Raw genomic sequence first — 23,960 nt, 5'->3', positions numbered from 1 at the left:
ATCCAAGGACTATAGGATTCTTAGCACCCTATGCCTATCCTTTCCCTGCCACTGTCACTATTAGAGATTAAAAAGGGCCAAATGAAATTTGACAATTATTTTGTGTTCTTATCTATTTCATGAGTTAGCAAAGCCAAGATGTTTGTCTCCAGTTGACCATCCTTCTGGTAACAAGTCTTTTTCATAATTAATGAGACTGACCTGTAACAAAAAAGGACTTGAAGTCGATTTCCAGGTGCATACTAAAAGCTTCTCCAACTTTTTTAAAAAAACTTTCAGAGTTTGTGCTTTATTGGCATAGCCTTCAAGAAAGCAGGCTACCTCTATGCCACAAGAAAGTATAAAAGTAAGACCATATAAGGAAACAAATTTGTATTTCTCAAAGCTGCAGAATAATTCATAGAGGGACAGTCTTATGGTCAGGAAAATCTAGATATGAGCCCTACCTCTCACATATACCGTCTGTAACTCTGAGTAAATTACTTACCTTCTCAGTACACCAGGCAATTCCCTTTTATTTTGATTGACAGCACAGTTTTCAATCAGTATTGGTGGAGGGAATTTCCTCATTGCAAGTTTCCTAGAGCAATGAAACCACAGGTATAGACCAAAAACAAAGAAGCAAAAAATAATCTGTAGTTACAAAGTGCATAAAATATCTGGAGATCCAACTACCAAAGCACATAAACACACACACACACACACACATACACACACACACACACACGCAAAATACATATCTAGATTCAATTTGAAAATGCTCCTTAAAGAAACAAAGAGTAGCTTAAATAGCTACAGGAATACTTCATGCTTAAGGCTGGACCATCCCAATATAATAAAAATGACAACACTACCAAAGTTAATTTGCACTTTTAATGATATACCAGTGAAATTATCAAAGGTATACTTTACAGAACTTGATAAAATAATACAAAATTCATTTGGAAAAATAAAACTATCAAGGAAAATGATGAAAAAAGGAAGGAATGAAAGGAAAATAACAATTCCAGACCTCAAACTACAGCGAGTCATCAAACTACCTAGTATTGATTTAAAAATAGAGAGATATCTCAAACTAGACAAAGAAGAATTCAAAACAATGGAATCCAATGGCTCAGTTTTTAAAAGACCAGAGAACATATATTACTTAGGAAAAGAGCTTCCCATTTGGTGAAATCATCTGGAAAAACTGGAAAGCAGCCTGGCAGAAATTGGGCTTAGACCAGCATCTTACATCATAGTTCATTCTATGTTCTAGAAGGATATGCAACATGCTAAAAATAATACTTTTAAAATATTAGAAGACAAATGGATCATATACCTTTCACAGCTATGGGTAGGAGATATATTTTTACCCAAACAAGGTGTAGTGGCAGTTAAAAAAAAAAACAAAAAGATGATTGTGATTGCAAGAAACTGAAAAACTTTTGTACAAACACATTTAATGCACCCAAGGTAAAAAAAAGGGGGAAAGACCAAATATGGGGGGGATCTTTGTATCAAATTTATCTAATAAGAGCTTGGAGTCTGACATATTTGTGTGAGCACATATACATATATGTGTGTATGTGTGTACATAAATACATACATATATATACACATACATACACATAATATGAAACCAAAAGTCATTCCCTGATACGAAGTCAAAGGAAAAGATCAAATAATTCTAAAAAAAGTTGAAAATTATTAACAACTATGTGAAAGAATGTTCTAAATCACTAATAAAAGAAATGTAAATCCTTAGGTTTCACCATCTACACTGCAAATTGGTAAAGATGACAAAAGATAAGGACAGTCAATAGTAGAGGAGTTATGTGAAGATAAGTACATTAGTATATTACTGGTGAACCTGTGAATAAATATGACCATTTTCAAAAGCAATTTGTAATTATGGAAATAAAGTTAATGTCCATGACCTTTAATTCAAAGATTTTACTGCTAAACATATATCCCAAAGAGGACATTGATAAGAAGAAAGTATTTATATACATTAAAATATCAATATCAGTACTTTTTTGTGATTGCAAAGAATTAGAAACAAAGTTGATGCTTGCTGATTGGGGAATGGCTAACCAAATTGTAAAAAACTAATATACTCAAAAAATTACTGTTCTGTTAGAATGATGAATGTAATAAATGTAGAGAAACATTACAATATCTCTATGAACTGATGTAGAATGAAGAAAGTTGAGCCAAGAAAATAATATACACAATAACTACAACGTTGTAAATGAAAAGAACCATGAAAAATCAAAAGTTAATGTTTAAAAATTAAAAAGGACAAATATGCCTTGAAAGAAGAGATAGGAGAAGACATTCTATTCCCTTTGTAAAGGGAGTTGAGAGGTATACATTGTATATTGCACACATTTTCAGAGTTTTTCAATATATTGATCAATTATGCTGATTTTTTCCCTTTTCTTTTTTTTTGTCTTTAAGAAAAACCACCTAATATATGAGATGACTTTGGGAGGAAGGAAATTATAGCAATGTTAAAACAACAAGATCTCAATAAAAATTTGTTTATTTTCAAAATGAAAAAAATCCACATCTTCATAAATGTAATGAGTACTGGAATCTTCCCCTCCTCTTCTCCTTTTCCCTTCATACTGATTTAAGAGAATTAAAGCACATGTATAGATAGACAGGTATATTTAGGAATGCATATTAGGAATACATAATATGGGTGAAATTTTTGTCAAACACCCTGAGAAAGTCAGGCTCATGGATCTCAGTTTCTTCATCTATAAAAGGAAAGAGTTAATCAGTGCCCTATGTCTAACATTCCCATTTTCTATGAAATATAAGCCTTGAATAATTTGGATAGTCATACCCTAGTGCTGAAGAAGAGGGAACAGGGAATTAATTGATGTGTTTTGAGTGGAGAGTATCCCCTGAGGTGGAGGGGACATGACACATGGAAGCAAGGACGAGTGATTTTAGGTTTTGTTATCTTGACTAACCCTATAATTTCTGACACAATGGAGCCACATTGATTAGTGATAAGGACATGATCCTAGAGAGATGGGCTGAACACTTCCACAGTGTTCTCAACAGATCATCACCAATCAATGCTGAGACCACTGACCGTTTACCTCAAGTTCAAGTCAATCCCTCCTTAACTGAACTTCCAACTGAAGAAGAGGTCTTGAAGGCCATTAGGCTCCTTTCATGTGGCAAAGCACTTGATGCTGATTCTATTCCAGATGAGATTTACAAGCTAGGGGGACTATTGCTCATACAAAAGTTGACTAAAATTTTCCAGGTTATATGGCAAGAGGAGGTTATCCCCTAGGAGTTCAAGGATGCCTCCATTGTCCATCTCTATAAAGGTAAAGGGAATAGATTGTCCTGCGACAATCACAGAGGGAAGGAAGTCTCTCTCTTAGTAATTGCTGGCAAAATTCTTGTTAGAGTCCTTTGGCTGATCCTTCACCTGGAAGAAGGTCATATACCTAAGAGCCAGTGTGATTTCAGAAAGAAGCAAGGAACAATCGATATGGTGTTTGCTGCTCAACAACTCCAGGAGAAATTTCAGAAGCAGAACAGAGATCTGTACACAAAGTTTATAGATCTCACCAAGTCCTTTGACACTGTTAGTTGTGAGGGCCTATGGAAAATTATGTCAAAATTTGGTTGCCCAGAGAAGTTCATCAGTATTGTACGTCAATTTCATGACGGCATGTTTGCCTGAGTTCTGGATAGTGGACTATACTCTCGTGCTTTCCCAGTCACCAATGGAGTGAAACAGAGCTGTGTATTTGATCCCATGCTTTTTAGCACGATGTCTTCAGACAGGTTGTCAAATGCTTTCAATGAGGATAAACACAAGGTCAGTTACCATACTAATGGTAAGTTCTTCAATTTGAAAAGGCTACAAGCCAAAACCAAAGTGGAGGGAGTGTTGGTACATGATTTTCTGTTTGCAGATGATTGTGTAATCAATGCAACCTCTGGAACTGAGATGCAACTAAGTATGGATCAATTCTCTGCTTCCTGTGCTAATTTTGGCCTAATAATTAACACCAAAAAAACACAGGTGCTCCATCAGCTACCACCACACTATATGTGGAACCATCAGCTACAGCAGTGGAGAAGTTTTGAATGCTATAGATAAGTTCACTTACTTTAGTAGTATATTTTCCAGGGATGTATACATTGACAATCAGATTGATGCATGCATTGTCAGAGCTAGCACAGTTTTTGGGAGGCTCCAAGGAAAAGTTTGGGAGAGAAGAGGTATTAGACTGACTACCAAATTGAAGGTCTACAGAGCCGTTGTGCTGACCTCATTGTTATATGTTTGTGAAACATGGACAGTCTACCAGTGCCATGCCAGGAAACTGAATTGCTTCCATTTGAACTGTCTTAAGAAGATTCTGAGGATCACCTGGCAGGATAAGGTACCAGACACTGAAGTCGTTGCTCAAGCTGAAATGCCAAGCATTCAAACTATGCTTCAGAGAGTGCAACGCCAATGCGCTGACCACGTTGTTCAAATGCAAAATGTACACCTGCCAAAAAGACTATTTTATGGAGAACTCACATGGGGCAGGCGATCACATGGAAGTCAGAAGAAGAGATCCAAGGACACTCTCAAGGTCTCTCTCAAGAACTTTGGATTTGACTATGCAACATGGGAGACACTGGCACAGGACCACTCATCATGGTGTGCCCACATCAGAAAAGGTGCTGTGCTCTATGAGCAAAACGAAATTAAGACAGCATAAAGGAAATTCAGGATGCACAAATTTGGAGTATCCACCCCAAATATTCACATGGACTATCTGTGCCCAACCTGTGGTAGAGCATTCAAAGCTCACATTGGTCTGATCAGCCACAGTCAAACACACTGAAACTTCCCTTTATCATGGTGATGTCATTTTGGTCGTCTTTGAGAATGAAGGACAACAACCAACCAATCAACCAATTTCTGACAGGAACTCTCTAAATTAGAGCAGTCAGCTTCAGTCTGGAGAGCTTTGTTGGCACTACATCTCTAGAGCTATGAAGAACCATAGAGAAAACAGTTCCTGACAAAGAAAGAATTCTTAAGGTTTTTGTTTTGTCCTTTGCTTTGGCGGTAGAGACCGCTCATTAGCACAATCTTAGCTTTTCAATGCTGTTATCACAAAGCCATGCCAAGGACATAACAACTAGGGGCAGCAGAGAGCAGCAAAAGAAATGAAGCCTGATCCCTCCTAGAGGTAACCATGGGAACTACAACTGAAAACATCCCCACGAGTGTCATTGTTAAGGGATAAAGCTCAAGGAGTTAACCACCAGTAGAAGCAAACTTAATGCAGCAGATTTAGGTTTAAAGTCATATCTGAATTTGAATCTCACCTCTTCATGTACTATCTGTGTGACTTTAAACAAGTTATTTCACCTCTCTGAGCTTCTGGAAAATAAAAAGGTTAGATTAGATGAAGTCTATGACCCTATAAGGGCCATAGATAAGGATCATATATAAGGAGCATGCAAGTATAGTGCAAAAAGAAGAAAATAATTCAGCATCTTTTGGGGATCCGTTTCAAACAAAGGGTTGCACTATTCCTAATACATATGGAAAAAACAAAAGAAAATGATAGATTCCAATTTTCACAAAGATACACACTAACAAGAAACCAGGAAAGAAAAATTATGTTCCCTAAAACATCAGTTTTAATTAAACCAACAAGCAAGAAAATCTGAGTGACACAGTTACAAACTGTGGGGCCTCACCTTTTTAAAAAAAATGTGTTAAGTTCTTACATTGTTATTAGTAAACAGTGCAATATTTATGTGAAGTAAAGGTTACGGGTGCTTAAAGGCCAAGGAATTATAATACTGAATGACTGCTGCTGCTACTGCTACTGATGATGATGATGATGATGATGATGATGACGATGATGGCGATGATGATGATGATGATGACGATGATGGTGACAATGATGATGACGATGCTGTTTGTCCTGCATTCTTGAAGAGGACCATGACATCAGGAAGGTGATTCCATCACATGCAAATGAACTGGATTTAAGTGAGAGAGGGTTGTGCAAAGTTACCAGCCTCACTTTCACCTTGGAAGCCATCTGGGTCCAGTGGCCAGATATAGATCAGGACAACTGGAGATGGCAAAGGATACAGTGGGGATCCTTGATCTTTTCAAGCTAAAGTAGCAAGATTTTAACAAGGAAAATGCAAGAATAAGTATGGAGCTCAAAATATTCAAAATTGGGAATAGCTGAAAAGGTTATTTTGCTTTATTTTATTTTTAAATTTTTATAAATGCTATTTGCTTTTTATGCCATAGACATTTCCCAATAGATCACACACACACACATATATACATACATACATACACACAAATACATGGATCTTTCATGATAACAGTCAAAATGGACCCACAAATGGACTTTATTGAACACTGATCTTATATCACATCTTCTCCATTTCTACTGAGAAGAGGGATAAGTGCTTTGTCTTCTGTCCTCCAGAGCCAATAGTCATTATTGTCCTTTACATGTGTTTAGCTACCTTTTAGCAATGTTTTCATTTATATTATTTTACTCTTTGTGTGTGCTGTTTTCACAGTTCTGCTTCCTTTGCCTTGCATCCATTCATATGTCTTCTGACTTTTTTCTAAATTCCTTCTGTTCCTCATTTCTTATAGTACAATAACATTCTATTATATTTATATCCCACAGTTTTTGAGGCCATCCTCAAATCAACAGGCACACATTGTTTTCTAGGGTCTGCTACCACAAAAAGTAGTCAGGGGCATCCAGCACATGTTGTTACACAACTTTCTATCAGTTCCTTCCCCTGACTGTTCCCAAGAAAATTGTTTTTTGTATAATGAGTGATCCTAAAGTAAAACAACAAATCCCCATCTGCCATAGTCATATCATTAGAGTAAGAAAAGGGCCTGACCTACAGTGTAATTTATAGGATCCCACAAGTAGAACTTTGGCTTAAGGACATCATCCAAATGTTTTCCAAAATGTTTTGAAAACGCTATATGTAATACTGTTCTCCAACCCCATCACTGGGAAAATGCCATGGTCTGTAATGTGCAAACACTGACCATTCCCTTGCCCATGTGACTTAGAGAATGATTGCTTTAATAAATAATACATGGCAGGATGTAGAAATTGTATTCCTTTGCAGTTGAAGGTCATCAGTAATTCTTAACAAATTATCTCAATGGTGTGTCTTTTTTCTCTCCCAAAACTTCCTTGTTTAAAGAGGTTACTACATAATCATTTGCTTCTATTTACGACAGATGATGATCAAGAATGACCAATGCAAACAACTGAAGGCCAGGTCATTTATTTAAGATTAGAAGAGTCGGGGCAGGAGGAAGATTACAATATTTGGGATTAAGATGTCTTTTCCATATAACAACAAGGAATAGAAAATATTCTTACAGCAAAGAAGTCTTTTCTGCTTTCATTACATTAAAACTGAAAAAAGATTCATCTTCTACCTTTAAAAAATGTTTCGTTTCTTTTTGCACACTTTGAAGTTCCAATATATTAATTTCTACTTCAGTGCAAATTACCAATAAACAATCCAACATCTAATTCTATATGAATCATAGCCCCATCAAACCCAAGTATGCATACAGCAACTTCTTGTGAGGAGAGAGAAAGAAGGAAAAAAAGGAAGGAAGGAGGGAGGGAAGGAGGAAGGAAGGAAGGAAAGAAAGAAAGAAAGAGGGAAAAGGGAAGGAAGGAAAAGGGAAGGAAGGGAGGGAGGAAGGAAGGAAAGAAGGGAGGAAAGAATTTCCTTTTTCAGAAAGTGAGAACAAACAGTAATCTAAACCTAGGATGACTAGAATTGTGTAACCATTACTCTGTAAATTCTGTAAGGATTATTTTTTCATTTCTCTTCTTCCATGTCATAAGAATATTAACTCATAAATCCCACCATTTAGGTAAGATTGTTTTCCCTCTTATTCCACCCCCCAAACAGGCATAAGTATAGGTACATATTTTGTATGTAAAACAAATGTATGCAACCTCAGATTGTCCTGCCTACAGTGTAATTACCCTAGAATCTGGGGAACTCTGGACAGTTTCCTTGATTTGTAGAAAAATAGTAATTCAATAAGTTTCCATAGCAATGACTCTGGGTAAGGCAAGCCTAGATTATGAATTACAATCAAATAAAGGCTGATTGTCAATGTAATGTTGAATAAAAATTACCCGTCAGGAAAAACAAAAATCTTTGGTAAGTGATGGTCATCAAAACTTCTTATATTCACTGGCACAAATACAATATTCAAATTCTTGTGTCTACTCAAATCAAGTCAATTTAGTGAGTAATTTAAGTGCCTAGTATATACATGGCACCATGCTAGTCACTTTTGGGGTTTTTTTCAGTCATTGCAGTCCCATCCAATTCTTTATGACCTCATTTGGGGTTTTCTTTGCAAAGATATGGGAGTGGTCTGTCATTTCCCTCTCCAGTTCATTTAACAGATGAGGAAACTGAAGTAATCAGGGTTAAGTGACTTACTTAGGGTCACACTGCTAGTAAGTGTCTGAGGTCAGATTTGAACTCAGGAAAATGATTCTATTTAACTCCATTCTATCCACTGCATCACCTCACTGCCCAAAAACCCTAAGCTCTACCTGTAACGTCAGTTATCTTGACTGCCCCCTTGTTGTTTGTGACTCAGTCATGTCCAACTCTTTGTGACCCCATAGACCATAGCATACCAAGGTTGTCTATAGGGTTTCCTTGACAAAAATGCTGAACTGGTTTGCTTCCTTCCTTCCTTCCTTCCTTCCTTCCTTCCCTCCTTCCTTCCTTTTTTCTTCTCCTCCATAGGATTAAGGCAAACAGAGGTTAAATGACTTGCCCATGGTCAAAAATAATAAGAGCCTGAGGTTGGATTTGAACTCAGGCCTTCCTGACTTCAGGCCCCGCCCTCTATTCATTGAGCCATCTAGCTGCCTGATCACTAGGGGTACAAGATCAACAATTCCAAACTGTGTTTGCCTTCAATAAACTTATAGTCCACTATTGCAATACAACATGTACACAAATAAATATAGCACAAAGAAAATAAAAGATAGGAAACTCATTAACTAAGGCTAGGAGACTAATAATTGGTGACTTCCTCAACACTTACTCAGTCTTCAACCCTCTGCAATTGGTCTTCTGTCCACCATTACTGGACCCAAACTGGTCTTTCCAAGGTCAACAATGATCTTCAAATTCCCAAATTTAATGGTATTATATTATCTTCATCCTTATCATTCTGGATCTTTCTGTAGCATTTGACACTGTTGCCTACTCACTCCTGGATGTTCTCTCTTCCCTAGGATGTCTGTTAGAAGTTAATTTACCCAAGAAACATGGAACTAGGCTTTCACAAAACTCTAGTCAAGCCACACCTATCCCATTCAGGCTTATCCCCATTCCCCCAGTGTGAGGTGACTTCTCCCTCTTTGGTATTCTTCTGGCTCTTTGTACTTCTCTTATGAACATTCAAACTAGTCAGTCTCCCCTACTCAATTATAAGCTCCTGGGGCCATGTCTTGCTCATCATAATATCCATCACAGTCCCTAGCTCAGTTCTATGTATGTTGTAAGTACTCAAAAAAATTTTTTCCCATTTTAGTTTGTGGTCTCTTGTATTCACTTTCTGTTGACACAATAAAAAATAGGCAAATATTTTTGCATCACATTGGGCAGGTGTTTTGTGTCTACCTACTTAAGGTTCATTTATCTGGTTTCTTGATCCACACTCAACACTGTGTGCACACAAACACAAGTATATATTTTCACTTGCATATTTGTCCATGCATTCATTCAACCAATGGATGCTGAGTTTATACCATATAGTATCCTACCTGGAGCAACATTATTGTTCCCACCTTTGCAAGGCAACACATACCACAAGTAAAGAAGGATGTTTCAATCAATTTCACTATGCTTAGATTTTTCAGTATGGCATTGAAGCCAATGTAAGAAAGTAAAAAGGGGAACAGAAAGAGTCTGACCTATTGCTATAAACTTTTCATGGGCTAGTTTAAAAAAAGTATATTTAGTTGGAAACCAGCTTAACCCTCACCCAAAGTAGTTAGAGAGAACCACTGATCCTGCTATATTGAAAAAGGCATTCCCCTGCCTTGTAAATTAAGTTAAATAAATGCCAAGTAAAAATGTACCCTAAGCCATCCAGAGCATGCCAACATTTGGCCAGATTTCAGATGGTGTGTAAAAATCAGTTCAGAGAACTATAAAACTCAAAATGAGCTGTGACAGCAAAGCCAAATCCTGCATTGCCAATGAGTTACTCTTCCCCTAACTTACAGAGTCTCATTTTTTATAAACTATACAAACTTAACTTGTTGGCAACCCTCCAAAACATTCCAATTTAATCAATCTGGGGATAAATGGGCTGTTTATTTATTTATTTATTTTTAATAATGGCTTTGTCTTTGGAGCTTGCTCATAAAAGCATTATTCAGTCACAAATATTTCTTGAGGTATCATAAAGAACATTCCCCTGGCATAAATCAAAGAGTGTATACCTTGCAAAGCAATATCACTGATGTCTATTATCTGGCCATGATTGATTATCTGCTTATCCTAAACTCATTTAAGTGCCAATCTACAGTGGACCCAGAGAGCACATCTACTTCTAAAAATAGCAAGAAAGCAACTTTACACAGCCATGGACTCAAAATTTTAATTACTCTCCTGTAAACATGTTCTGGATCAGGGATACAAATACTTAGTAAGTAGCAAATAGAACACAACCAAAATAATACAGAAATGGGCAATACACATGGATGCTATTTGGACTTGAGAGGCTCCAAGTAAACTTTTAAAAGTAACATTGAACCAAGAGTTTCGTAAGCCCCAATTAAGCCTATTATAGCATAAGTAAAAGGGAAACTGGACTTAAAAGACTCAAATTCTAATACCAGGCTTGCCACTTAACTTTTTGCATGATCTGGAAGTCTCTTCCTTTCTCTAGGACTCAATTTTGTCACCTATGAAAAGAGAGTCATGGAACAGATTATCACTGAGGGATCTTCCAGCCTTAATTTTCTATGCTTCTGAGGAATCTATCAAGAGTTCATAAGATTTTGACCCACAAGAGACCTTAGAAAATATTCATGTAATCTAAACCCCTTGTATTAGAAATGAAGAAACTGTGTTCCAGGGAGATCATGACTTTCCCAAAATCATGAAGGGTTATAACTTGTACAATAGCTCTTTTTTTAAATCTTACTAATATTGGTGTCTCACTGTCTTCTTATTTTCCCGCAAATTACCATTTTTTGCTATTATATTTCAATCAATGTATGTACTGAGTGCTTTATTGGGTGCCTGATGCTATGTGTATTCCTTGACAATGTTCATCTAATCTCTATGTATCTCTTTTTCTCCATCTGTAAAAATAACATGAATCTTGAACATTCAGGGAACCCTTTATGGCTACAAAGCACCTTATACACAGAATTGCACTGGCTCCTCACAATAACCTTCTGGGTTAAATAGGGAATATATTATGACTCCCATTTTATGGATGGGGAAACTGAAATTCAGAGAAATCTAATCACCTGCTCAAGGTCATCCAGCTAGGAAGTAGAAGAGTCAAAATCTTGAGTTTCTTTTCATTGTACTTCTCTTTCCTTATGTTAATATATTGGGATTTGATCAGGAAAGGGACAAAAAAAATTGTCTAGGAACATGTATCCAAAACATGCATATTCTCTCCCCTCATAATTCCTATGTTTTATGTATTTAACACTTCCAGCTAGGGCACTTAATTAAGAGTGAAGTAGGGAGCTCCCTGTTATCCTGCATTTGAGCCAAAGAATCTTTGGCTTTAACAAATGTAATACCTAGATAAAAATCAGAACAGCCCCCAAACCAAGATATGGAGAAACATCTCTCCTTCTAGCTCTGCCTACCACCTGCAGTCTCCTTCCCCCACTACTTCTGCCCATCCTACATGTGACTGCTTTTAATCCAGAAGTTTCATTCTCTAGGAAATACTTGAATCAGAACTAATTACAGCAGTAACTAAAATGGTCCTCAAAAGCCTGCCCGACACAAGGAGAATGTGTGCACTCGATCACTTAACTGTGGCAGGTGATGTCTGCTAATGTTCTCTGCCTGGATTCACCACAGACAGGCTTGGGAGGGTTTTCAGAGTGGTGTTAAGACACAACAAGGGTCAGGTAAATGGGAGAGATTAAGAAAGAAATGGACTCAGTTGCTTGGGAGTAAACTTGACAAACAATGATTTCCAAGATATGGGAGGTAAGAAGAGGGTCATCTCAGCACACCATTGAAAGACGCTGATCTTTATGCCTTTTTCTTTATGTTCCAAGATACCATCAATTCCCAGCTCAGTGTGGGAAAGAAACTAATGGCCTGAGACAATACCTGGAGCCAAATAATTTTATTTATTTATACCTGGGGTTCCCCACATTAATACCAATCTGATACAGAGGCAGGAGAAGGCCAGAGCTATTTCTTGAGGCTCCTCGTGGCCTGGCTACTTAGCGATAGGTTCTTGCTTGCTTACAAGAAAAGAGAAGGAAATACACATGAATCCTAGCATCTAACAACAAGTTAAGGAAGGATTTCGCTTATGTCTTTAGCTAATCATCATCAAGGATATTTAAAAAAAGAGGAAAGACAGAAAAAAATATGTGTGAATGGCAAATATTCATTGAAGAGCTGACAACAGAATCAAGATGGAGCAAAAAACCTGTTTGGTTATATAAGAGTCTTTTTGCCTTTGTTTTTCAAATCTTTTTGTTAAGGGAAACCAGTGCAGAATGAAGAGAAATAAAGAAAAATATCCTTTCAAGTCCAATTAATTATCTTAGTAAATTCCTAGCAGAGTTCAGCAAATAAAGCCTGAGACTGAGCATCAAAAGTTCTTCTTCCACCATTTTCTAGCCATGGAACTTTGGGGATTTCGTCTTATTTCTGTGGACCACCTTTTGTCAATCAATGAGCAATTAATTATTAAACACCTACTATGTTTTAGTAATTGTACTACGTTCTGGAGATTCAAAGGGAAAAATGAATTAGTCCCTACCTTCAAGAACTCTGCGTTGTATTGGGAAAGAAAACATGTGGGTAAAAACGTACATACAGAATAGGTGGAAAGTCACCTCACTTAGCAGGGAAGTTTTAGTAGCAAGGGAGTCTAGGAAGGGCCTCCTGAGGAAGGTGGCATTGGGGCTATCTTGAAAGAAGTCAAGAATTCTGAGAGGCAATGGTGAAGGGAAAGAATATTCCAAGGATGGGAAACAGACAATGCAAAATCACCAAGATGGAAGACTGAGTATTCACAAGTAGACCAGTGTGAATGAATTACATTATGCATGGTGGAAAGCAAACACAAGACAGGAAAAACAGGAAGGGACCAGGCTATAAAAAAAGCTTCCAGAGAACTGTATCTTGTTAGAAGGATTTATGGGGAAAATATAGAAAATTGCACAAATGTAAAGAAGTTGCGATTTTTACCATTTATGGGAATATCCAAAGAGATCACAAATCCATCTAAGCAATGATAAATAACAATTAGTAAGTAAAACATGACATTCTTCAAGCTATAACATTTCCGTTCAGTTAATCAGTAACTTTCAATGCCACTTCTTATCTCTTCCTTTCAGGTTATCTCTAATGTGGCTTGTAGACACCTCAGAAACAGACAGCTTTTAATTACTATGCATACTCCATTTTCCAAGTTCTAACTAGGGTATAGAGACTAGAGTCTTACCTCAAGGTATGAGTGTGTGGCAATGACTTTAAACCTTGTATCTTCCACAAACTCTATCTATGCCCTCATTATCACAATACTCCTCTCCTAGTCTAATACTCTTTCATTCTTGGGGCAGAACATATTCTGGGAAGGATAGATCAGACTGAGGCCAATACAACTGCACTCAACCAAGGTGTACTGTCAAGTACCCCCACCTTACACATTTTGAAATGCAATCTGAGTCAAAGACTATTATAGAAGTTAACCTTGCATATTGGTGGAGGTGGGATCCCAAGTTTCTTCCCATAGCACAAGTAACCTACTTCTAGGCCAGATTAATGGTGTTCCTTCTCCCCCAGTTCCATGATGACTTCAACAGTGTCACAAGATCTCTGCCTGTGGGAGCCATATTAAGTTTTCTCTCTACTTTCATGTTCCAGGGTCTCTTCCATCATGGGTGCTTGTGTTAGGAGATCTTCAGTCTCTCTCCAAGGTTCTTCCCTGAACAACTGAAATTGTTTCAGCTGGTGGAAATGCTAGTTAAACCTCCAGCCACTGTCACAGATTTACTAAGAAATAGTTAAGACTATCAACATTTTGCCATTTTTTAAAAAATAAATTCAGTAGCTGATTAATTAAGTAGTTGATCATATTAAAGAGCTTAATAAATGTTGAATTGTTGAAATGAATGTTGTTGAATTTTAATCTGGAGTGGACTTTTTGTTTATTTGGTTTGATTTGGACCCCTGATATCCTTGATATAGGAAACTACCAGTAAGGAAACTTCCTCTTCCATTGCAGGTGGGTAACTGCTGTGCAATTTATTATCTTCAAGAGACTGCCTGAGGCAGGTCGTATGACTTGCCTAAGGTTGAATCCTACCTCTGAGAGGAGGAAAAGTTGTTACATTAATCTTCCTAAATGAATCTTCTGAAATTATCACTTTGTTCAGGTCATTTTCTACTCAAAGATCTTAAATCACTCCCTGATGCCTAGAGAATAAAGTCTAAACTCCTTAGCCTAGCCTTCAGTGTCTTCCACAATCTGGTGTACTACTACCCTACACAAAGGCAACTCCAGCCAAACTTATCTCATCATCCCTTGAACATGTACATTCCTGTCCCTGTGTCTTAATTCAATATATATTCTCCCTATCTGGAATGTGCTGCTTCTTCCACTCTGTTGATCTGGTTCCTACCAGACTTTTAAGGCCCTGCTATGGTCTCATCTCTTCTTCAGAGCTTTCTAGCCCTCATTGATCACCCTGTGCTCAGAACTCCCACTGATGTGAAAACACAAAAAATGGAATTCCTTAGAAAAGAAAAGGCATTTTCCAAATTAGAACTTCTGATTTCTATCATTCACTGCTGTCATTTGCCCTTATATGTACAGAGTCTGGAACATAATTGGTGGAGCACTGGAATGCAAATTACTTACTAACTATATTACCCTAGACAAATCATTTAATCTCCCTCTGTCTCAACTTTCTCATATGCAAAATGGAGATAATGATCCCTCTACTACCTGTCTCATAGTTTTAAATGAAACAAACATGTTATTCACCTTACCAAGTGTATTTTTGGTTGTTATTTGAAAAACTATTACAAAGGAAAAACTGCTAAATGTGGAGTCAAGGGAAGCCCAGGTTTGAGTCATGCCCCTGATAAGTGCTCCCATAGAAGTGTCACCAATGACAGTTCTCTTGATGTCTCCGGGTTCCAGATTCTTCTTCTAGAAAATGAAATAATAGAGTTGTTTTATCAAGGAAATTTATGCACACGTACAAAAGCTCTTTACAAACTTGGAAGCAGCATATAAGCACCAGTAATCATTCCATCTTCTTCCCATTAAATTATAAGTTCTTTGAAGGCAGGGGTGATTTTTTATACCTGTTTCTCTTGTGTATAATAGCTGTACAATAAAGACGTAAATGATGATGATAATGATGACAGTCTGACTAAACACATGGCATTTCAGCTAAACTTGTCAACAGAAGTGAGTATGCAGACACACTCTTTATTGTTCCTCAGAAGAGTATCTTTTCCCTGCCTGGCCCTCTGGAGGTATTTCCTCCTATTCCTTTACAGATGATATTTTCAAGAATTCAGTATTCAGTTCCCAGATTGGAATCCAAATGCTTTCCTATGTAATACCAGTCATCTAATTGCAATTAATTACTTAATGAACCTTGCTCTGCCAAAGAAAACATTGCTTTCTAGGATGACAAGTAAGCCTGTCACTTTAAGAGGCACATTAAAACCCTTTCAGGCCATAGAAGCTATAATGTACTAACTAGCACCCTGACAGCCTCAAAGAGCTAATGAACCTCACCAAGAGCATACTAAGGAAGGACAGGCCAGTGCCACTATATCTCCTGACTTCAGATGGACCAAACTAAGACGAATCCTTATGTGCTCTAGCCCTTGAGGATGGTAAGAGAAGAGAGTCCATGAGTTTATTTATGTAATTGAAGCAATTTTCTCTGTTAAGATCCAAAGAGCTACTACATCCATCAATATGTTTAAATCATCTTAGCTCTTACTCAACAGTACTCTAGATGGCAGATGATATATAAGCAAGAGGTCTGATCTATTGTTTCCTTCCTTACAGATACTAAAAAAAAGTTTACGTAAAGCTTTGGCAGCATGGTCTAGGGAAGAAAGCACCAGATACTGAAAGGGCTGGTTGGGTTTTTTTTTTTTTAACTTTTGTTCAAACTGTCTCTGTGATCATATCATTGTCACTTTCATTAAGTTATATATCTCCTCCATGACCAAGACATATTATTTATAAAGTTTTCTCTCTAATATTTACAGGTAAATTGGAAAATATTAGCAAATTTTCTGAGATTCTCAAATACAAGCTGTAGCATGCACAGTGACCACACCCCTGTAAAACTGCCATGGCAGATGGCTAAACCAGGTTGAAGATAATTGACAGGCCTCAGACCCATTGGTGAGTTAGGGGGATGTTCACCCCAAGCATGTGAAGATTTCCCATGGCAGAATGGACAGATGAGAAGAATTTGTCCCAAGGGTCATGAAGGCAGCTGAAGCAGGCACTGTGGAGCACATAGAGCTTGGTCAGACATCAAAGATGTCAAGGTCAATCACTGCATCCCAGGCCATTGCCAGCTAGCTGGTTTGACTTTTGTTCTGCCACTAGACTTCAATGACTCTGGAAGAGAGAGTAAGACTGAGAACCTTGTGCAACTCTGCTTCATTTAAATCCAATTCATGCACAAGTCAAGACATCACCCTTGGTATCATTGGTCTTCTTCAAAAATGAAGGACAAACAACATGTGTGTGTGTATGTATATGTATATGCTTGAATATACATATATAAGTCTGTGAGTATATGTAAACAGAATGTAAGCTCCCAATAGAATGAAGGTAAAATCCTTGAGGGCAGAGATAGTTTTGGGGGGTTTTGTCTCTTTATCATTTTTCAGTGCCATACACTGAGCTTTGCAATCAGTAAGTATTTAATAAATGCTTGCTGTTGTGTGAATTTAGAACCATACATAGACTTTTAGAGCTGAAAGACACTTCCAAAATCACTTTATAAAGGCCTCATATTCTATAAATGAGGTTAATGAAAAGAAAAAGATTGTGTGAAACCAAAGGTTGCTAACTAGTGACTGACAATGCCTGGAACTGAGGTCCTTTGATCTCAGTCTTCTTTCCTTTATGCCAAACATCCTCACATGTGCATGCATGGATAGGTTTAAAAACTATGTTCAATTCTAAGCAATAGATAGTTTTAAGGCATTTCAGATCCAAGTATAGATAAAAGGGACACAAAATGAATTAAATTTCAATCAAGTTTAGGTTCAGGTTGGAAAATATGTTGAGATTCTGATGCAATAGGACTAGAAAATATATGGAAGCTTTGATAGAATTTGAATTTCAAAAGTAGGTTTAAAAAACCCTTCGCTTTGATTTGTGAATCTATTAAAAAAGAAATCAAATTTATTTCAGGGTTCAGAAAATATGCCTGTTTAGTCTTGTGTTCCAATCCATGGTTCATGGAGTTAAAAAACTCCAGGTATATCTGCCAACAGGGGTTTACATTCAACTGGAGCCAAGCAGTATGTACATATATTAATAAATACAAATTCATTTGTGGGCACTAGCAACTGAGGAAACCAGTAAAAGACTGTGGGAGGTAATACTGGAGCTGAGCATTGATGGAAACTGAGAATACTAAAGAGAAACAATGATGAAAGAGGCCATTCCAAGCATGGGGGACAGTCTGTACAAAGCCACAAAGATGGGAGAAGAAATGGTCATGTATGAATAACTTCTACTAGGTTAGTTTGACTGGAAGATGGAATTCATGAAAGGGAATAATATATTAAATAACCTGGAAATGTGTAATCAGCTTTGAAAATTAGTCTGCTGCAAGACTATGAAGGATCTTAAATGAACAACATGGGTTTTTGTATTTGATCTTAGAGGCAATAGGAAGCCTCTGAAGCATTTAGAGGAGGGGAGTCACACAGTCAGTCTTATGTTTTGCAAATATCACTTTGGCTACTATGTGGAGGTTTGAGTGAAGTGGGGGAGAAAATGGAGGCAGGTAAACTACCAAGGAGGGTACTCCAATGGCCCAGATAGGAGATGAGTGAGGACTTGAAGTAGGGTGTAGCTCTGTGAAAAGAGAGAAGAGGTTGGATGTGAACAATGTTGGGGAGGTATAATAAGAAAGATTTGAAAAATGGTGAGATAGAGGTGAGTGTAGGAGAGTTAAGAGTCAAGAATGACTACAAGGTTGCCAACCTGGAAGACTGGGAAAATGGTATTGCTCTAGAGCCTAGACAGAAATTAGGAAGTTAGGAAGAAGGATTAGTTATGAAGAAAAGTAAGGAAGTAGGGAAAAATAATCTGTTCTGTTGGGGATGTGTTGAGCTTATTTGAAATATCTGGTAGTTCAAAACCTCCGATAGACTGTTAGTGATGTAAAACTCCATTGCCCTACTCCTGACTCTCTGTACTTTCTATTCCATGCCACAGAAACCACTTTACCCTGGAAGGTCACTCTACCCCTGGACTTCTCACATTGGAAGTACCTCACTTTCCTACCCTGTGGCCTCTCCATATCATTGGCTTCATCTTCCTACTTTAAGGAGGACTTGAGGCCAGCCATGTTGTCCTTCCTCTTCCAGCTGCTTTTCTCACTCTCTGGACTTTCAGTAGCATGTCCCAGGGCCAGGCATCTTCCACTTTTCCATACATACACATATGGTACCTCCAAGAGTTTTTCAACATCCTTCTGTGTCTTGTCTTTCCCCATTAAAACATGTGTTAAGAAAATGGAGGGACTGTCTTTCTAAGTGAATTTCTATTCCCATCACTTAGCATAGTATCTGGCACATCATAAGTGCTTAGCAAATAAATGTTTGTTGACCTGACTTCATTTGACTAAATATAATTCAGTAGAAAGCCTCAAATGTACTCCCTCTTTACCTCCACCTCACAGAAAGCCTGCCTATGGGCTTAATATTCATATGAGGTATAGTCTTTTCCTGAATCTCCCAAACCTTGTATTTGATTACTCTATGGGTATTTGTGCATATACTTTATATTAATGCTATATGTATTTTTATATGTACTAGTTTTTCTCCATTAAAATATAAGATCTTTGAGAAGAGAGATTGTCTTCCTCATTGTCGTTATATTCCCAGTGCCTAGCATAGTGCCTAACATAGAGTAGGTAATTAATAGAGATATGTTGATTGATCTGGGAGTCCTACACAGAGAGACAATAATTAAACTCATGGAAACTGATGAGATTGTCAAGTGATGATGTAAAAAATGAAATACAAAAGAAGAGGATACAAGACATAGCCTTGGGGGACAACCGCAGTAAGAGAGTCTAATGTAGGTTATGATCCAGCAAAGAAGACTTAGAGGGAAAGGGCAAATAGAAAAGAAAATAACTAATCAAGAGTAGTATCACACAAACCCAAAAAGGAAAGAGTTTCCAGGAAAAAGGTTAGTCAGCAGCATTAAATGGTTCAGAGAGGTCAAGAAAGTTGAGGATGCAGAAAAGGCCACTGGATTGCCAGTGGTTAGCAACTTTCACTAATAGCAGTTTCTTCCATAATGAAGCTAACTTCCTCCTGCCAGAGGTTAAGTCCATTTCTTCTTACTCTCCCCTTTCAGAAGTAGAACCAGCAGTCCTTAGCCTCTGTGCACTCCAATGTTTAATATCCCTGAAGGCCATTATTATGTCAGCATGCACTTGTTGCCTCAGCAGCCCATGCTATCTTAGCTGAGGAGATAAACAGAATGAGTAAATTACCCTTTTAATCATCCTCAGGTCATCAGTGACATTTCCCAAGCACCCAGAGGATACAAAGAGCTGTTCTTCCCTCTGTGGGCTGGTGATTCATTCACAGTGGTGTCTTAGAGGAAGAAAGGAACTTTTGGGGAACTCAAGTGCTCACCAATATCCAGGATGGTATGAACTTACCAAGACAGTCTCAGCAAACCCCTTATGATGTCAGCTCAGATATCTGTTGGTCATTCCTGCTTTTACTCAAATCGATGCATCTCTGTGTAAGACTCATACCACTAGAACACAAGACTATTTATGGCTAGTTGACTCACTGAAGTTATCATGAGACCCTACATCAGGGCTTAACTGGGAGGTCTGTGAACTTTTAAAGTATATTTTGCTAACTATATTTCAATATAATTGATTTTCTTTGTATTTTTATATATTTCATTTTATACATTTAAAAAAATCATTCTGGGAAGAGGTATGCAGGCTTCACCAGACTGTCAAAGAGGTTTATGACACATTAAAATGATAAAGAAGGCCTACCCTACATCTTGTGTCTACACATACACATAAAGTGATTTGACTAAATTCAATTAAAACGAATAACCTCTCCAGTCAAAAAAAGGAATTGGATAAAGCTTTTGGAATGAACTTTTCATGCTCTATGAAAATTGGTTGAAGGGGATATTAGCCTAGAGAAGAGAACATTGGTGGGAAGTGGGGGGGGGGGCATGACAGTTTATCTTTCAGTATTTCAAAGACTGTCACCTGGAAGAGAGACTAATGTTTTGTATGTCCTCAGAGAGTATGGCTAGGAGCAGTAAGTATAAGCTACAAACAGACAAATTTTGACCTGATGTGAGGGAAAATTTTCTAACTATTGGAGCTGTCCAGTAAAATGAGCTGTCTTAGAAGATGATAGGACCTCCCTGCTGAAAATCTTTGAACAAAGGTTAAGTGACTCACTTGTTCTACTAGTTGACCTCTGAGGTCCTTTCCAGTTCTGAAACTCTGTGATTCTCTGATCTAGTTGTCAATTCCCATATCTATCTCAATTTCCCCGCCTTCCTTCAAGGCTGAAGTAAGATCCCAACTTCAGTAGAAGGCCTTTCCTAGTGCTTTCAACTATTACTGACTTCCCCTCTGAGATTTCCTTCCACCTGTTCTATATATATCTTGTATATCCCTCCTTACTTACATACTGTCTCCTCTACAAGAATGTGAGTTCCTTGAGGGCAGGCACAAAGTTTGTGCCTTTTTTTTTATATCTGGTGCTTAATCCAGTGCCCCATTCATAGTAAATGTGTGTTGAATGAATGATTTAGTATTTGCCAGGCACTGGGCTAAACACTGGAGATACAAAGAAAAAAGTGAGACAAGGTAATTAAAGGACAAAGTGGGCCAAAACTTTAGCATCTGGGATGATCCATGTACCGATAACAGGATTATACGGGTGCCACACCTACTTTTCTTCTGCAAGCTAACCCAAGGACTTAACTCACTGGTGCTCTTTTCTGATGTCTTGCCTCTCCTGGGTTCTCCAACAGACCAGCTTTGCCTACAAAATAAAACAGAAGCTTTCTCTTTCCCTCTTTCATTTGCTGTTTAGTGAAAGCAAAACTCAATCCTTAAATTCACTTTAAAGTTTTTCTATTAAATATCTTGGGCAAACTTTAAAAAAAAACCACGAGACGACGTGATTTCATCAGCATGAGGAACTTCTGGTGAGGAACTTCCTTTACCAATGCAGAAGACCACTATCTACAGAACTTAGGATCTTGCACTAAGAGGTTAAGTGACTTGTCCAAGGTCACACAAATTTGGTCTGAGGTCAATTTTGAACAAAGGTCCTCCAGACTCCAGGGCCTGTGTTCTATTCACTGTGCCACCTAGTTGCCCTATATTCTAGCTGCTTGAAGACAGTGACTGGCTCACTTTCGTCTTTGTGTTTCCTTTGCCTAACACACCACCTTGGCACACAGTAGACAATTAAATGAAGCTTGTTGATTGATTGACTGACTGATGGTCTGTCAGCCCTATCACTCTAGATCAACATCTATGTCCCTTCTTCTCCTGAGGCAATGTAGCCCTAGAACTGCATAGGATCATAGATTGAGACCTGGAATCAACCTCAAAGGTCATCTAGCCCAACTCTTTTCATTTTGCAGTGAAGCCATTGAAGGTGAAGCCAGAGAAGTGAATTAATTTGCCCTAAGTCACACATGTAGTAAATGACAGAGGAGGGATTGAAAGCCAGTTCTCTTGGCCCTAATTTCATGGCCTGTGACATCTTCTTTGGTCTTTCAGCCCATATGTAGCTTTCCATCATGGATTTCCTCCAGATTCCCCTTTCCTTTTCCAGTTCAGACCAGTACTCCCAGAGGACCTTTTTTGCTTCCCAATTGATTAGCTGAATTATAACAATAATTAAATCCTAGGGCCAATGAAGACCTGGCCTCTATCTGCTCCACCCATCTGCCTGTGATCAGGGGGACTGTATCATGATTCACAATCCCACCCCACCCCAGCCCCCTAACTGCAAGGATAAGTCAACTCAAAATTAGGTTCATATTGGAAAAATATTTTGTCCACAGGTGAGGCAACAACAAACCCCAAAGCAGGGTTATACCAACCCAACTTCCTTCTAAATTTCAGCAGACAGCAATCCCTCCTCTTCTTTTCTCGTCCTCTGGTCAAATGAAAATCCTCTTAGCAGAGGGGGCCCATAGGCAATCATTCTGTCTATGAATAGCTGCTGCTAACTGTCTGAAAGCAAACTAGATTATAACACAATGTAGTTACGGATGTCAAATTTAGGACAGCCATAATAATCTTTACACAATTGTTATTTAATTGTTCAATCCATTGTATGTAAATTACCTTATCAAGACCAAACTAATGAATTAAGCCACTAAAAGATCTAAAAGATTTTGGAACTTGGCCCAAAACTTAACTCCTTTGAGTCTCTAGAAATTGTCTAAAATGTATCTAATAAATTTTAGAGGGGTTGCAATCTGCCTTGGTAGAAGGACTTTTCCACAACAAGGAAAGCATAGACCCTCAACATAATGACAAAGAAAAGAAAAGAAGGGAGTCTGGTTCAATGTTGGAATAAACCAAAATCCATAACCAATTCAGGCAACCTAATATGCTATTATTAATCTAATACAATAATATATATTTATTCATTGCCTACTGTGTTTAAAGTTTGGTGCTAAAAGCTGAAGATGAAAGCATCGATGTGACAGACTTTTTTCAAGGAACTGATGAACTGACCTACACACAACAACTCTAGTGCTACTGAGAATGAGGGAAGATCCTGCAGTGACCTAGGTAAAGTGCTGTAAATCATTGGAGAAGCAAGTGATCACTTTCAAACGAGAAGTCACCTGAGATGGGCCATCATAGAATGCTAGAACCCTAGAATGTTAGAAAGATGCAGAAAATTAGACCAAAGTGTAACTCAGTACCCAGCTTTATGTCATAGTGTAGGGGAATATGTTTTATCTATTTTTTTATTCTTTCCCAGTGTTCTGCAGGCAATATGGGTTTAACAAATTTTTGTGGGTATTGTTGCATGTGCTTTTGAATTTCCAGTTTTTTATGTGAACCTCTAAAACAGAGTTCTGAAAGCCCTTACCTAAAATTTTTCATTGCCCATCCAGGAGGCACTTACTTGTTCCAATTATCATCTTCATCATTGCTATTCTTTTTGATGATGGTAATGATGACATAACGAAGAACACAAAATGGGGGAGTAGGGGGAGGGGAGGCAATAAAGAGAATGAAGGCGTACCACTCCTGGCTGTTCAGATTGGGAGATAGTTTAGTATCTCTATAAGCTAAAGTTATTAAAAATGTATTTGCCCAGAGTGGGTTGACTGTGGCATCTTCTGCTCCATTAGAGATACATGTTTGGATTTATTGAATAAA

At 37.8% G+C, this 23,960-nt stretch overlaps 1 pseudogene; it reads left to right on the top strand.

Annotated features, from left to right (window-relative positions):
* The first annotated feature begins 3,787 nt into the window (after window positions 1–3,787).
* Window positions 3,788–23,960, top strand: part of LOC140523153 (protein transport protein Sec61 subunit alpha-like) — a 52,548-nt pseudogene continuing 32,375 nt past the window's right edge.

This window comes from Notamacropus eugenii, chromosome 2, assembly GCF_028372415.1.
Source record: "Notamacropus eugenii isolate mMacEug1 chromosome 2, mMacEug1.pri_v2, whole genome shotgun sequence".
Lineage (NCBI taxonomy): Eukaryota > Metazoa > Chordata > Mammalia > Diprotodontia > Macropodidae > Notamacropus > Notamacropus eugenii.
Note: the sequence above shows the minus strand (reverse complement) of the source record. Positions and strands in the feature narration are given on the sequence as shown.